Below are 12,055 nucleotides of genomic sequence, written 5' to 3'. Positions count from 1 at the left end.
ACTTGATAGACAGGGTCCCTGGTTTTGTGCTTCTTTCTAAATAGGGGAGATGGGTAATCACCAAGTAAACTAACAAGGCTGAAATAAGTTTTAGAAAGACAAGAAAGCAAGATACTGTGATTGAGTGACTGGGATGGGGGTGGAGGGCTGGATATTTTTGGTGGGATTGTCCTGGAAGACCCCTCTGAGGGAGAAGAAGCTAGTCATGGCCAGTGTTGAGGGAAGAACACTCTGGGAAAAAAAAGGACCAGCAAGTGCAGTGCCCCTGAAGCAGTAACTGGTTGAGTGAATTCTAGGAACAGAAAAGGACCAAATGGTTGGAAAGTAAGTGAGCACAGCGGGTAGCTATAAGAGTGAAGTGGATGAGGTAGGAAGGATTAGAATCCAGCACAGCCATGCAAGTTGCAGTAAGGCGTTTTCTCTGGCTTGTATTCTTCTAGCACAGAGACCAATAAAATGGCTATTACAGTCAATATTCAATACATTTTTGATTATTTAGTACAGAAATTAGCTTGTGTTTTATTGTTATTGATTTTTCATCCAGCTTTATTGAGATAAAACTGACACACGACACTGTATAAGTTTAAGGTGGACAGCATAATGATTTGACTGACAGGTAATGATTGTCACAGTCAGTTTAGTAAACATCGTCTCACAGATATAAAATTAAAGAAATAGAAAAAGGTTTTTCCTTACAATGAGAATTCAGGATTTACTCTTAAGAACTTTCATATATAACATACAGTAGTGTTAATTATACTAATAATGTCGTGCATTATATCCCTAGTACTTTCAGTTCAGTTCAGTTACTCAGTCATGTCTGACTCTTTGTGACCCCATGGACTGCAGCACACCAGGCTTCCCTGTCCATCACCAGCTCCCAGAGCTTGCTCAAACTCATGTCGATTGAGTTGGTGATGCTGTCCAATCATCTCATCTTCTGTCATCTCCTTCTCCCGCCTTCAGTCTTTCCCAGGATCAGGGTCTTTTCTAATGAGTCAGTTCTTCGCATCAGGTGGCCAAAGTATTGTAGCTTCAGCTTCAACATCAGTCCTTCCAGTGACAATTCAGGACTGATTTCCTTTAGGATGGACCGGTTTGGTCTCCTGCCAGTCCAAGGGACTCTTGAGAGTCTTTTCCAATACCCCAGTTCAAAAGCATCAATTCTTCGGTACTCAGCTTTCTTTATGGTCCAACTCTCACATCCATACATGACTACTGGAAAAAGCATAGCTTTGACTAGACAGACTTTTGTCAATAAAGTAATGTCTCTGCTTTTTAATATGCTCTCTAGGTTTATCATAGCTTTTCTTCCAAGGAGCAAACATCTTTTAATTTCATGGCTGCAGTCACCACCTGCAGTAATTTTGGAGCCTAAGGAAATAAAGTCTGTTACTGTTTCCATTATTTCCCTATCTATTTGCCATGAAGAGATGGGACCGGATGCCATGATCTTTAATCTTTTGAATGTTGAGTTTTAAGCCAACTTTTTCACTCTCCCCTTTCACCTTCATCGAAAGGCTCTTTCTGTTCACTTTCTGCCATGAGGGTGGTGTCATCTGCATATCTGAGGTTATTGATGTTTTTCTCAGCAATCTGGATTCCAGCTTGTGCTTCTCCAGCCCAGCGTTTCTCATGATGTACTCTGCATATAAGTTAAATAAGCAGGATGACAATATACAGCCTTGACGTACTCCTTTGCCAATTTGGAACCAGTCTGTTGTTCCGTGTCCAGTTCTAACTGTTGCTTCTTGACCTGCATATAGATTTCTCAGGAGGCAGGTCAGGTGGTCTGGTATTCCCATCTCTTTAAGAATTTTCCACAGTTTATTGTGATCCACACAGTCAAAGGCTTTAGCATAGTCAATGAAGCAGGTGTTTTCCTGGAATTCTCTTGTTTTTTCTATGATCCAGTGGATGTTGGCGATTTGATCTCTGGTTCCTCTGTCTTTTCTAAATCCAGCTTGAACATCTGGAAGTTTTCACTTCATGTAGTGTTGAAGCCTGGCTTGGAGAATTTTGAGTATTACTTTGCTAGTGTGTGAAATGAGTGCAATTGTGTGGTAGTTTGAAGATTCTTTGGCATTGCCTTTATTTGGGATTGGAATGAAAAGTGACTTTTTCCAGTACCGTGACCACTGCTGAGTTTTCCAAATTTGCTGGCATATCCCTAGTACTTGTTTATCTTATAACTGGAAGCTTGTACCTTTTGACCACCTTCTCCAATTCCCCCTCCCCCAATTCCTTGCCTTTGGTAACCACAAATCTGATCTCTTTTTCTATGAGTTTGTTTTTGAAATATAATTGACCTACAACCCTATGCTAGTTACTGTTATACAACATAGTTATTTGATATTTCTATATATTTAAAAATGGTCATGTGGGTCTAGTTATGATATGTCACCATCCAGAGATACTACAGAGTTATTGACTATATTCCTTACAGTGTACAGTTTATAACTATGACTTATTTATTTTGCAACTGAAAGTTTGTGCCTCTTAATCTTCCTTACTTTTTCTTTCCTCCCTCTATTCCCCCTTCCCCTCTGGCAACCACCTATTCGTACTCTGTATCTCTAACTCATTTCTGTTTTGTTATGTTTCTTTGTTTTTTACATTCCACATCTAAGTGAAATCATACAGTTTTTGTCTTTCTCTGACTTATTTTACTTAGCATAATAATATCCTTTAGGTCAATCCATGTTGTCAAAATGGCAAGATTTCATTTTTTTTTTATAGCTGAGTAATATTCCACTGTGGTGCTTCCCAAATAGCGCTAGTGGTAAAGAACCCGCCTGCCAATGCAGAAGACGTAAGGGATGTGGGTTTGGTCCCTGGATGGGGAAGATTCCCTGGAGGAGGGCCTGGAAAACCCACTCTGGTATTCTTGCCTGGAGAATCCCATGAACAGAGAAGCCTGGCAGGTTACAGTCCATAAGGTCACTCAGAGTAGGACACGACTGACTTCAGTCATGTGACTTAGCTGGCACACAATATTCCATTGTATATCTTTACCACATATTCTTTATCCATTCATCTATTGATGGGCACTTAGATTGCTTCCATATCTTGGCTATTGTAAATAATGCTGCAATGAACATAAGGGGTGCATAGTTATTTTCTAATTAATGTTTTTGTATTCTTCAGATAAATACCCAGGAGTGCAATCACTGGATCATATGGTAGTTCTTTTAATTTTTATGAGGAATCTCCATACTGTTTCCATAGTGACTGTACCAATTTATACTTTTTAATGTTGAATTGTATGATTTCTTTGTATATTTTGGCTATTAACCCCTTATCAGATCTGTCATTTGCAATTATCTTTTCCCATTCGGTAGGTGATCTTTTCATTTTGTTGGTCATTTCCTTTACTATGCAAAAGCCTTTTAGTTTGATGTAGTCCCATTTGTTTATTTTTGCTGTAGTTTCCCTTACCTGAGGACACATAGCCAAAAAATTATTGCTGAGAACAGTGTCAAACAACTTACTGCCTATGTTCTGTTCTAGAAGTTTTATGGTTTCATGTCTTACATTTAAGTCTTTAATCCATTTTGAATTTATTTTGTGCATGGTGTGAGACAGAAGTCTTCTTTCATTCTTTTTCATATAGGTGTCCAGTTTGCCCAATACCATTGAAGAGGCTTCTTTTCCCCATTGTATATTCTTTCCTCCCTTGTAATAGATTACCTGTTCATATAATTAATGCATGGGTTCACTTCTGGGCTCCCTATTCTGTTCCACTGATATATGTATGTGTATTTGTGCCAGTATCATACTGTTTTTTTTTTTTATTACTGTAGCTTTATAGTATAGTGAAGTCAGGGTCAATAAATAGTTCTTGGGCATCTCCTATGTGCCAGGAACTGTGCATGTTGCTAGGGACATAATAGTAATAAGATGTGGGTTGCTGTCTTCAGGTTGCCAAAACAGTGGGGGACACGGACAAATAAACTGGCAGTTGCTTATCAGTATAGTATCAGTAAATGCTGGAATGGGGTAAGGTGCAAGGTGCTGTGAGAGTACAGAGGAGAGGCACTGATCTGAGGGGTTAAGGAATGCTTCTTAGAAGAGGTGTCATTTAAGCTGAATTTGAAGGGTCTCAAGAATTAGCCATGGGAAGGGTTGGAGAAGAACATCCCAGGGCTTGAGGGAGTGTAGAAGGGAGCAAATTATTGGTGAATTTGAGGAGTTTAGAATGACTGGGTCTTAGAGGTATGCATCTTGTAAAAAAAGAAATCGTCTTTAAGTTTTGTATTTTTTAAAATGTAAATCTTTTGAGTTTGTATAGGAGAGACTTTTTCAGCAGTAGGATGACATGGTTCAGGGGCTGGCCAGCCCTCAACTGCTTCTCTCCCCAGTATCCTCAAATCAGTCTTGATAATAATCTGCTGAGCTGTATTATACTCAGTGTTGAAAAGCACAAAGCATCCTGGTATTATACTCAGTGTTGAAAAACACAGAACACAAAGCACATTGAACACCTCTGCTCTCCCCTAACTAGATAAAGAGGAACAGAGGAGGGAAAAATCATTACTCTCTGAATAATGGAAAAGACCTACCTTCAAAATTGCCTGAGACCACTTAAATCCTACCATCTGTGAGGTCATAGCCCGGGGGTGCAGTGTGGTAGAGACTTAGGGCCTACTTTAAGCTTTTCTATGGAAGCTTGACAAATCCAGCTTACTAAAGAACAGGACCAGTCAGTTGATTCTGTGCTCCAATAAGTTGACTCATTAAATTTGTCCCTAACTTCTAGGGTAGTTGTGCATAAAACAATTCCTTGTTGTCACAGTTGGCTTGCGTTTCTTGGGATAATGGTTCACTGCCTGTGTAATCAGACTTTTTTCTGAGACAAACTCACTAGGGCACTTTTCAGATACCTTTCTGATAGGACATGCTGTTCTTTCCTAGGGCCTAGGAACTTGGAATCACAGAAATAAGAAGGAATAATAGCCAACATCTTCATTTGTTCAGTTTATTTAATTCTCACAATAGTCCTTATGACGCTGGTACTCTTATTCCTATTTTACTGTTGATGGAATAAAAGCACAGGAAGGTTAATCCCTTGCTCACGGTTCCCAGCGTGAACCTGGGTAATCTGACTCAAGAGCCCAAATTCTTTTAAAATTAATTAATTTTTATTGAAGTATAGTTCAACAATATTATATAAGTTACAAGTGTATGATATAGTGATTCACAATTTTTATTACTTATTTATTTATTTTGGCCATGCCACACAGCTTGTGGGATCTTAGTTCTCTGACCAGGAACTGAACCCGTGCCCTTGGCAATGAAAGTGTGGAGTCCTAACCACTGAATCACCAGGGAATTTCCCACAATTTTATTTTTATTTTATTTTTTCTTTTGAGATGTGCTGCACAGCTTGGACAATTTTTAAAGGTTATGCTCCATTTATAGTTATGATAAAATGTCAGCTATATTCCTTGTGTTGTACAATATATTCTTGTAGCTTATTTGTTTTATACAGAGCAGTTCGTACCTCTTAATCCTCTTCCCTTATCTTTTTCCTCCTCCCTTCCCTCTTCCCGCTGGTTTATTCTCTATAAATACCAGTTTATTCTCTGTATCTATGAGTCTGTTTCTGTTTTGTTATATTCATTTGTTTTCTTTTTAAAACCATATATGAGTGAAAACGTACAGTATTTATCTTTCTCTGCCTGACTTATTTTATAAGTATAAAACCCTCAGGTCCATTCATGTAATTTAAAATGGCAAGATTTTGCTTTTTATGGCAGAATAATGTTCCATTTTCTATATATGTCTCACACGTCTTCTTTATTCATTCATCTGTCAATGGACACTTAGATTACTTTCATATCTTACCAACTGTAAATAATGCTGCTATGAAAAGTGGGGTACATGTATCTCTCTGAATTAGTGTTTTTGTTTCTTACAGATATATACCCAGAAGTGGAATTCCTGGGTCATATGGTAGCTCTATTTTTAGTTTTTTGAGAAACTTCCATACTCTTTTCCATTCCCACCAACAGTGCATGAGGGTTCCCTTTTCTCCACATCTTTGTCAACATTTGTTAGTTGTGGTCTCTTTGATGATAGGCCATTCTGACAGGTTTGAGGTGATAGCTCATTATGATTTTAATTTGCATTTCCCTGATGATTGGCCATGTTGAGCATTTTTTCATGTGCCTATTGGCCATCTGCATTTCATCTGTGGAATAGTGTCTGTTCGGGTCTTCTGCCTATTTTCTAGTCAAGTTGTTTGTTTATTGATGTTGATTTGTGTGAGCTGTCTTTATATTTTGGATATTAATCCTTTATCAGTCATATCATTTACAAATATTTTCTCCCAGGTTGTCTTTTTGTTTTTTCAATGGTTTCCTTTTCTATGCAGAAGCTTTTCAGTTTAATTAGGTCCTATTTGTTTATTTTTGCTTTTATTTCCTTTATTTTTAGGATACAGATTAAAAAAAAAAGTATTGCTATGATTTATGTCAAAGAGAGTTCTGCCCATGTTTTCCTCCAGGAGTTTTATGATTTCTGGTCTTATATTTAGGTCTTTAATCCATTTTGAGTTTATTTTTGCATATGGTGTTAGAGAATGTTCTAATTTCATTCTTATGTAGCTGTCCAGTTTTCCCAGCATCATTTGTTGAAGAGCCTGTCTTTTCCCCATTGTATATTCTTGCCTCCTTTGTCGTAGATTAATTGACCATAAGTGTATAGGTTTATTTCTGGGCTCTCGATTCTTGTCCTCTGATTGTGTGACTGTTTCTGTGCCCTACCACACTGTTTTCATCACTGTAGACTGTAGTGTCCTCCGAAGTTAGGGAGTAGGATTCCTCCAACTCTGTTCTTTTGAGAGCCCAGAAATCTAAGCACTGCACCATGAATGTGACTGATTTAGGGATTTAAAGACCATGATACAACCATAAACTCCTAAAATTGTGTAAGTTGGTAAATTTTGACCTCTAGTTCCATAAATTGGATGTAATTATAAGCAGAGACATTACTTTCATGGCAAAGGTCCATATAGTCAGAGTTATGGTTTTTCCAGTAGTCATGTATGGATGTAAGAGTTGGACCATAAAGAAAGCTGAGCACCAAAGAATTGATGCTTTTGAACTATGGTGTTGGAGAAGACTCGTGAAAGTCCCTTGAATTGCAAGGAGATCAAACTAGTCAATCCTAAAGGAAATCAGTCCTGAATATACATTGGAAGGATTGATGCTGAAACTGAAACTCCAATACTTTGGCCACCTGATGCGAAGAACTGACTCATTAGAAAAGACTCTGATGGTGGGAAAGATTGAAGGTGGGAGGAGAAGGGGACGACAGAGGAGGAGATGATTGGACGGCCTCACTGACTTGATGGACATGAGTTTGAGCAAGCTCTGGGAGTTGGTGATGGACAGGGAAGCCTTGGCATGCTGCAATTCATGGGGTCACAAAGAGCTGGACACGACTGAGTGACTGAACTGAATACTGAATTTTGTGATTATACAGTGGCATTAATATGATGCCTACCATAAAACATTTCTAAAGCATAAAAGCAGAATTTCTTTGTATCATTAGGTTGGCCTAAATTGAATTAATTTGTTCTCAAAATATATAATGTGTTATTATATAATAACATTCAGTTGCTATGATAAAGTTTATGTTAAGCAATTGTGTTTGCTTTCTTAAAGTTTATCAGGTCTTTAGAGGGGGCAAGAGGAGGGGGAGAAAATGACTCAAGCATCTAAAAATGCAATCTACGGGAAACTTAGAGTGTTTTCCTCCTGGTAAATATTCCTATTACAAATCTCTCTTCTCAAATCTTTCCTTCATCTTAGAGCCCAACACCTATAATGCCTAAGTATGTAAATACTACAAATCACAATTATTAACATTTTTTAAGGACTTAGTATATGCCAGGCTCTGTATAAGCCTTTAAGCCTAGGAGAAAGGACTATAGTTATGCTAACTTTACAGAGAGGAAGAACTGAGGCTCAGAGAGTTTAAGTAATTTGCCCAAATCACAGAAATAGTGAATTAAGTGTGGAGCCTAGGGTTGTCTGAGTCCAAGCTCTTAAACTGTAAATAGTTGTAGAGCTTCGCTCCAAGAAATAGATACCTACTGAAGTACATGAGGATGATTATTATAATGAGGATGCTTCTCCTACAGTTTTGAACAAGTCATACTCTTCTTTCATCCCAAACTGCTCCTTAGTTTAATTTAAATTATCAGATCAAAATATGAGATGAGATGCATTTGGGGCCATTATCTTTTTTCTTGACTTCAATACAGGGCCTACTTGACACTTTTTGATGTATTATAGAGCATATCGCATTTTATGATGCCACGTAATTATGAGGTTGTCATCAGCAATGATTCTTAATAGGAGATCTAAAACATCCCTGTGAAATTGCTGATGTAGGCTTAGTGGACATGTTCTCCACTAGATGGGGTGAGGCAATGGGAGATGAGATATGAGTGATGATCAGGCATCAAAGAGCATGGCAAAAGCCAGTATCTTAGGTAGGGTCTACCTGTGTAACCTAAAAAGATCATTATGGAACAAGAGTGTTTTTATTTTCTTGGTTATTTTTTTTGTTTGGGTGATAAAAATACAAGGTGTTCTCAAATTACCAAAATACCCCTTTCATAGAAAGATGGTAAAGGACTTCCCTGGCAGTCCAGTGGTTAAGACTCCCTCACTTCCACTGCAGGGGCATGGGTTTGATCCCTGGTCGGGAAACTAAGATCTGCATGCCATGTGGTATGGCCAAAAAAAGAAAAGAAAGATGGTAAAAACACCAACAAAAAAATCTAATTCGGATGTCACACCTTACATATTAATAGATGTATACCAGTAAACTACAGGCAGGTGATTTCTGGGAATGCTATCTAGGAGGCAGCAACCTACAAAGTTGGGATAATGTCAAAGCATATGGTACATGCCCTAAGCAAGCAAGCAAGCAATATATAGTGCCATCTCCATGGCTGGAATACAAAGGTCCAGGGTGAAAGTGGGAGTGATCCTTCTAACATTTATACTTAATAATTCACTCTTAGAAAGTTTGCTTTTTGTCCCTGCAACTCTGGGTTCAGTGGGTTTTGAGGTTCTGTTTCTCAAGGAATGCTTTCTTCAGATAACTCAGGAATTATTAATAAATTGGTTCTGTTAAATTGGAAGCTGACATTTCCTCCTGGTCATCTTGTGTGAAAGTGTGAAAGTCACTCAGTCGTGTCCTACTCTTTGTGACCCCATGGACTATACAGTCCATGGAATTCTCCAGGCCAGAATACTGGAGTGGGTAGCCTTTCCCTTCTCCAGGGGATCTTCCTAACCCAGGGATCAAACCTAGGTCTCCTGCATTGCAGGCAGATTCTTTACCAGCTGAGCCACAAGAGAAGCCCAAGAATACTGGAGGGGGTAGCCTATCCCTTCTCCAGCGGATCTTCCTGACCCAGGAATCGAACTGGGATCTCCTGGATTGCAGGCAGATTCTTTCCAACTGATCTATCAGGGAAGTGGTCATCTTGGGCTCCTCATACCTTGGTAGGATGACCCAAGCCTTCATTTCCACAGGATTCATGCCCTTTGTGTTTCTGCCTTTATTGCTTTGCTGTGGCTTTACATTGATGGCTATTGGCTATGGGGATGTTAAGAGGTAACCTGGTTAAGCCACTGGGAGCAGACAGGATTCTCCTTACTGCTATTAGTGTCAGCAACCTAATTTCCACTTGATAATCAGAATCAGTCACCCTATCCAATGTTGTAAGCCCCTTTTCTGGCATTGACTCAAGAGTATGCAGTCATGGGCTCCTGCAGCTAGGCATGCAGGAAGAGAGTTCTGGGGGTTTCCTCTTGCTCTATGCCACATTTTCTTATTTTCTGGGAGTGGCTACTTCTTTCCAAGATATCAGCTCCTGTCAGCAACCCCTCTTCTATGGCTCAGGGTCTCACCAGTCATGGGCTCCTCATACTATTGGGTCAATGGCAGAAAAGGGGCTTACAACATTAGACAGGGCAACTGATTCTGATTATCTAGTGGAAATTAGGTTGCTGATACTAATAGCAGTAAGGAGAATTCTGTCTGCTCCCAGTGGCTTCACCAGGTTACCTGTTAATATTCCCATAGCCAATAGCCATCAATGTAAAACCATAGCAAAACAATAAAGGCAGAACCACAAAGGGCATGAATCCTGTGGAAATGAAGGTTTGGGTCATCCTACCAAACAAAGAATCCCCTCCAGCCAAGGTGCTGGCAGAGGTAAAGGGAACATGGAATAGATGGTGGAAGAAGGCAGCTATGAGTACCAGCTTACCCTCCTGGCTGTCTATTGAAGAAAGGTCTTTAACTACTGTATCTTATATCTTGATTATTTCTCCTTCTGCACTTTCCTACTGTCTGGCATGAAAAACACTAGTGGCTAACTTTGCAGTTTAGGCTCCAGATGGAAGAATAACTGAGCTGACATCACTTGGCAACAATGCAGTTGGTAACTGGTGGACCGTGTGCCTCTCTGTGTTACCCACCCCCATCCATTCCTTGCTCTGTTTGCCCTGTGCCCCAGGAAGCTAAGCTCCAAGGACTGTATCATGCAGGCTCATTGCTCACTTGAGAGTTCCATCAGTGGAAGGCACTGGTAAGAGTGTGGCGTGCAGGAGTAGAGAGCTCTGGGGGGTTTCCCCTGCTCTGTGCCACATTTTCTTATTTTCTGGGAGTGGCTGCGTCCTTCCAAGATATCAGCTCCTATCAGCAATCCCTCTTCTATGGCTCAGGGTCTCACCAGTCTCAGGAAACTCCATTTCCTTCCCCTTGCCTTTTCAAGCAAGCATGGTAATAATTTCCTGCTATTGATGGCCTCTGGCTACCTCAACCTCCCTTTTTGGTGCTCACACTTTTTGAATAGTCCCTTCATTAAAGTTTCTTGAAAAATTTGAATTAGTTCAGTTTCCTACTGAGGCTCTGACTGATAGCTGAACCATTTAAAGGTGAGATGCAGAATTCTCAAAGTAAATCTGTTTATTATTAAAAAATAAATCAACCCATAAATTGTTTTTAAAAGGGTGGGAGATGAAAGTCGTTCTTTTTTAAAACATAATTTATTTTTAATTTTAATATTGGTTTCTTTCTTTTTTAAAAAACATTTATTTGTTTGGCTGCACCAGATCTTAGTTGTGGCCTGTGGGATCTAGTTCCCTGACGAGGGATAGAACCGAGGCTGCCTGCACTGGGAGCACGGAGTCTCAGCCATTGGACCATCAGGGAAGTCCCTGTTTTCTCTTTTATAATTGTATTCATTTATTTATTTTTATTTTTGGCTGTGCTGGGTCTTTGTTGCTGCTTGGGCTTTTCTCTAGTTGCGGGAAGTGGGGGCTACTCTCTGGTCGCCTATGCAGGCGTCTCATTGTGCTGGCTTCTCTTGTGGAGCACAGGCTCTACGGCACACAGGTTTAGTAGTTGTGGCGCATGAGCTTAGTTGCTTTGAGGTATGTGGGATCTTCCTGAATCAGGGATCAAACCAGTGTCTCCTGCATTGGCAGGTGGATTCTTTACTACTGAGCCACCAGGGAAGCCGCTAAAGATAATTTATTATTAAATGAAGAAGTCATGAAGCAAAATGAAGTGGTATAGATGTCAAAGATAAATTTAAAAAGGCATTTTCGTCAAATACTCTCCCTAAGGTTAGAAACGGGAAGCATATCAAATGAGAAGGTACTTATTCTTTTTCAAAGGCCTGTAATTTCAAAAGAAAACTTCTCTCTGAAAATACAAATCATCCTTATTACATAAAAGATATAATTTAAGAGTCTGAGAAAAGAGACTTCTTAACTCACAAGCAAGCGGTATTTCCCAGTCACTTTTAGGAATGTTTGTCTTTAATCAGTGGGTTTAAAAAGCATCTCTTCCACCTTCCAAACCAACATGAATCCACCACTGATCTATGACATTTGATCCACATCTTCACATGCTTCCTTTTCTGCAATTTCAGAAAATCAGATTTGGAGAAAAAGGAAGGATTTAAGAGAACTACAGGTGGGTCCCTAGTAAATAACCTAACAAAACAGAATCTGTTTTT

The sequence above is a fragment of the Cervus canadensis genome, chromosome 24 (genome assembly GCF_019320065.1).
Source record: "Cervus canadensis isolate Bull #8, Minnesota chromosome 24, ASM1932006v1, whole genome shotgun sequence".
Lineage (NCBI taxonomy): Eukaryota > Metazoa > Chordata > Mammalia > Artiodactyla > Cervidae > Cervus > Cervus canadensis.
Note: the sequence above shows the minus strand (reverse complement) of the source record.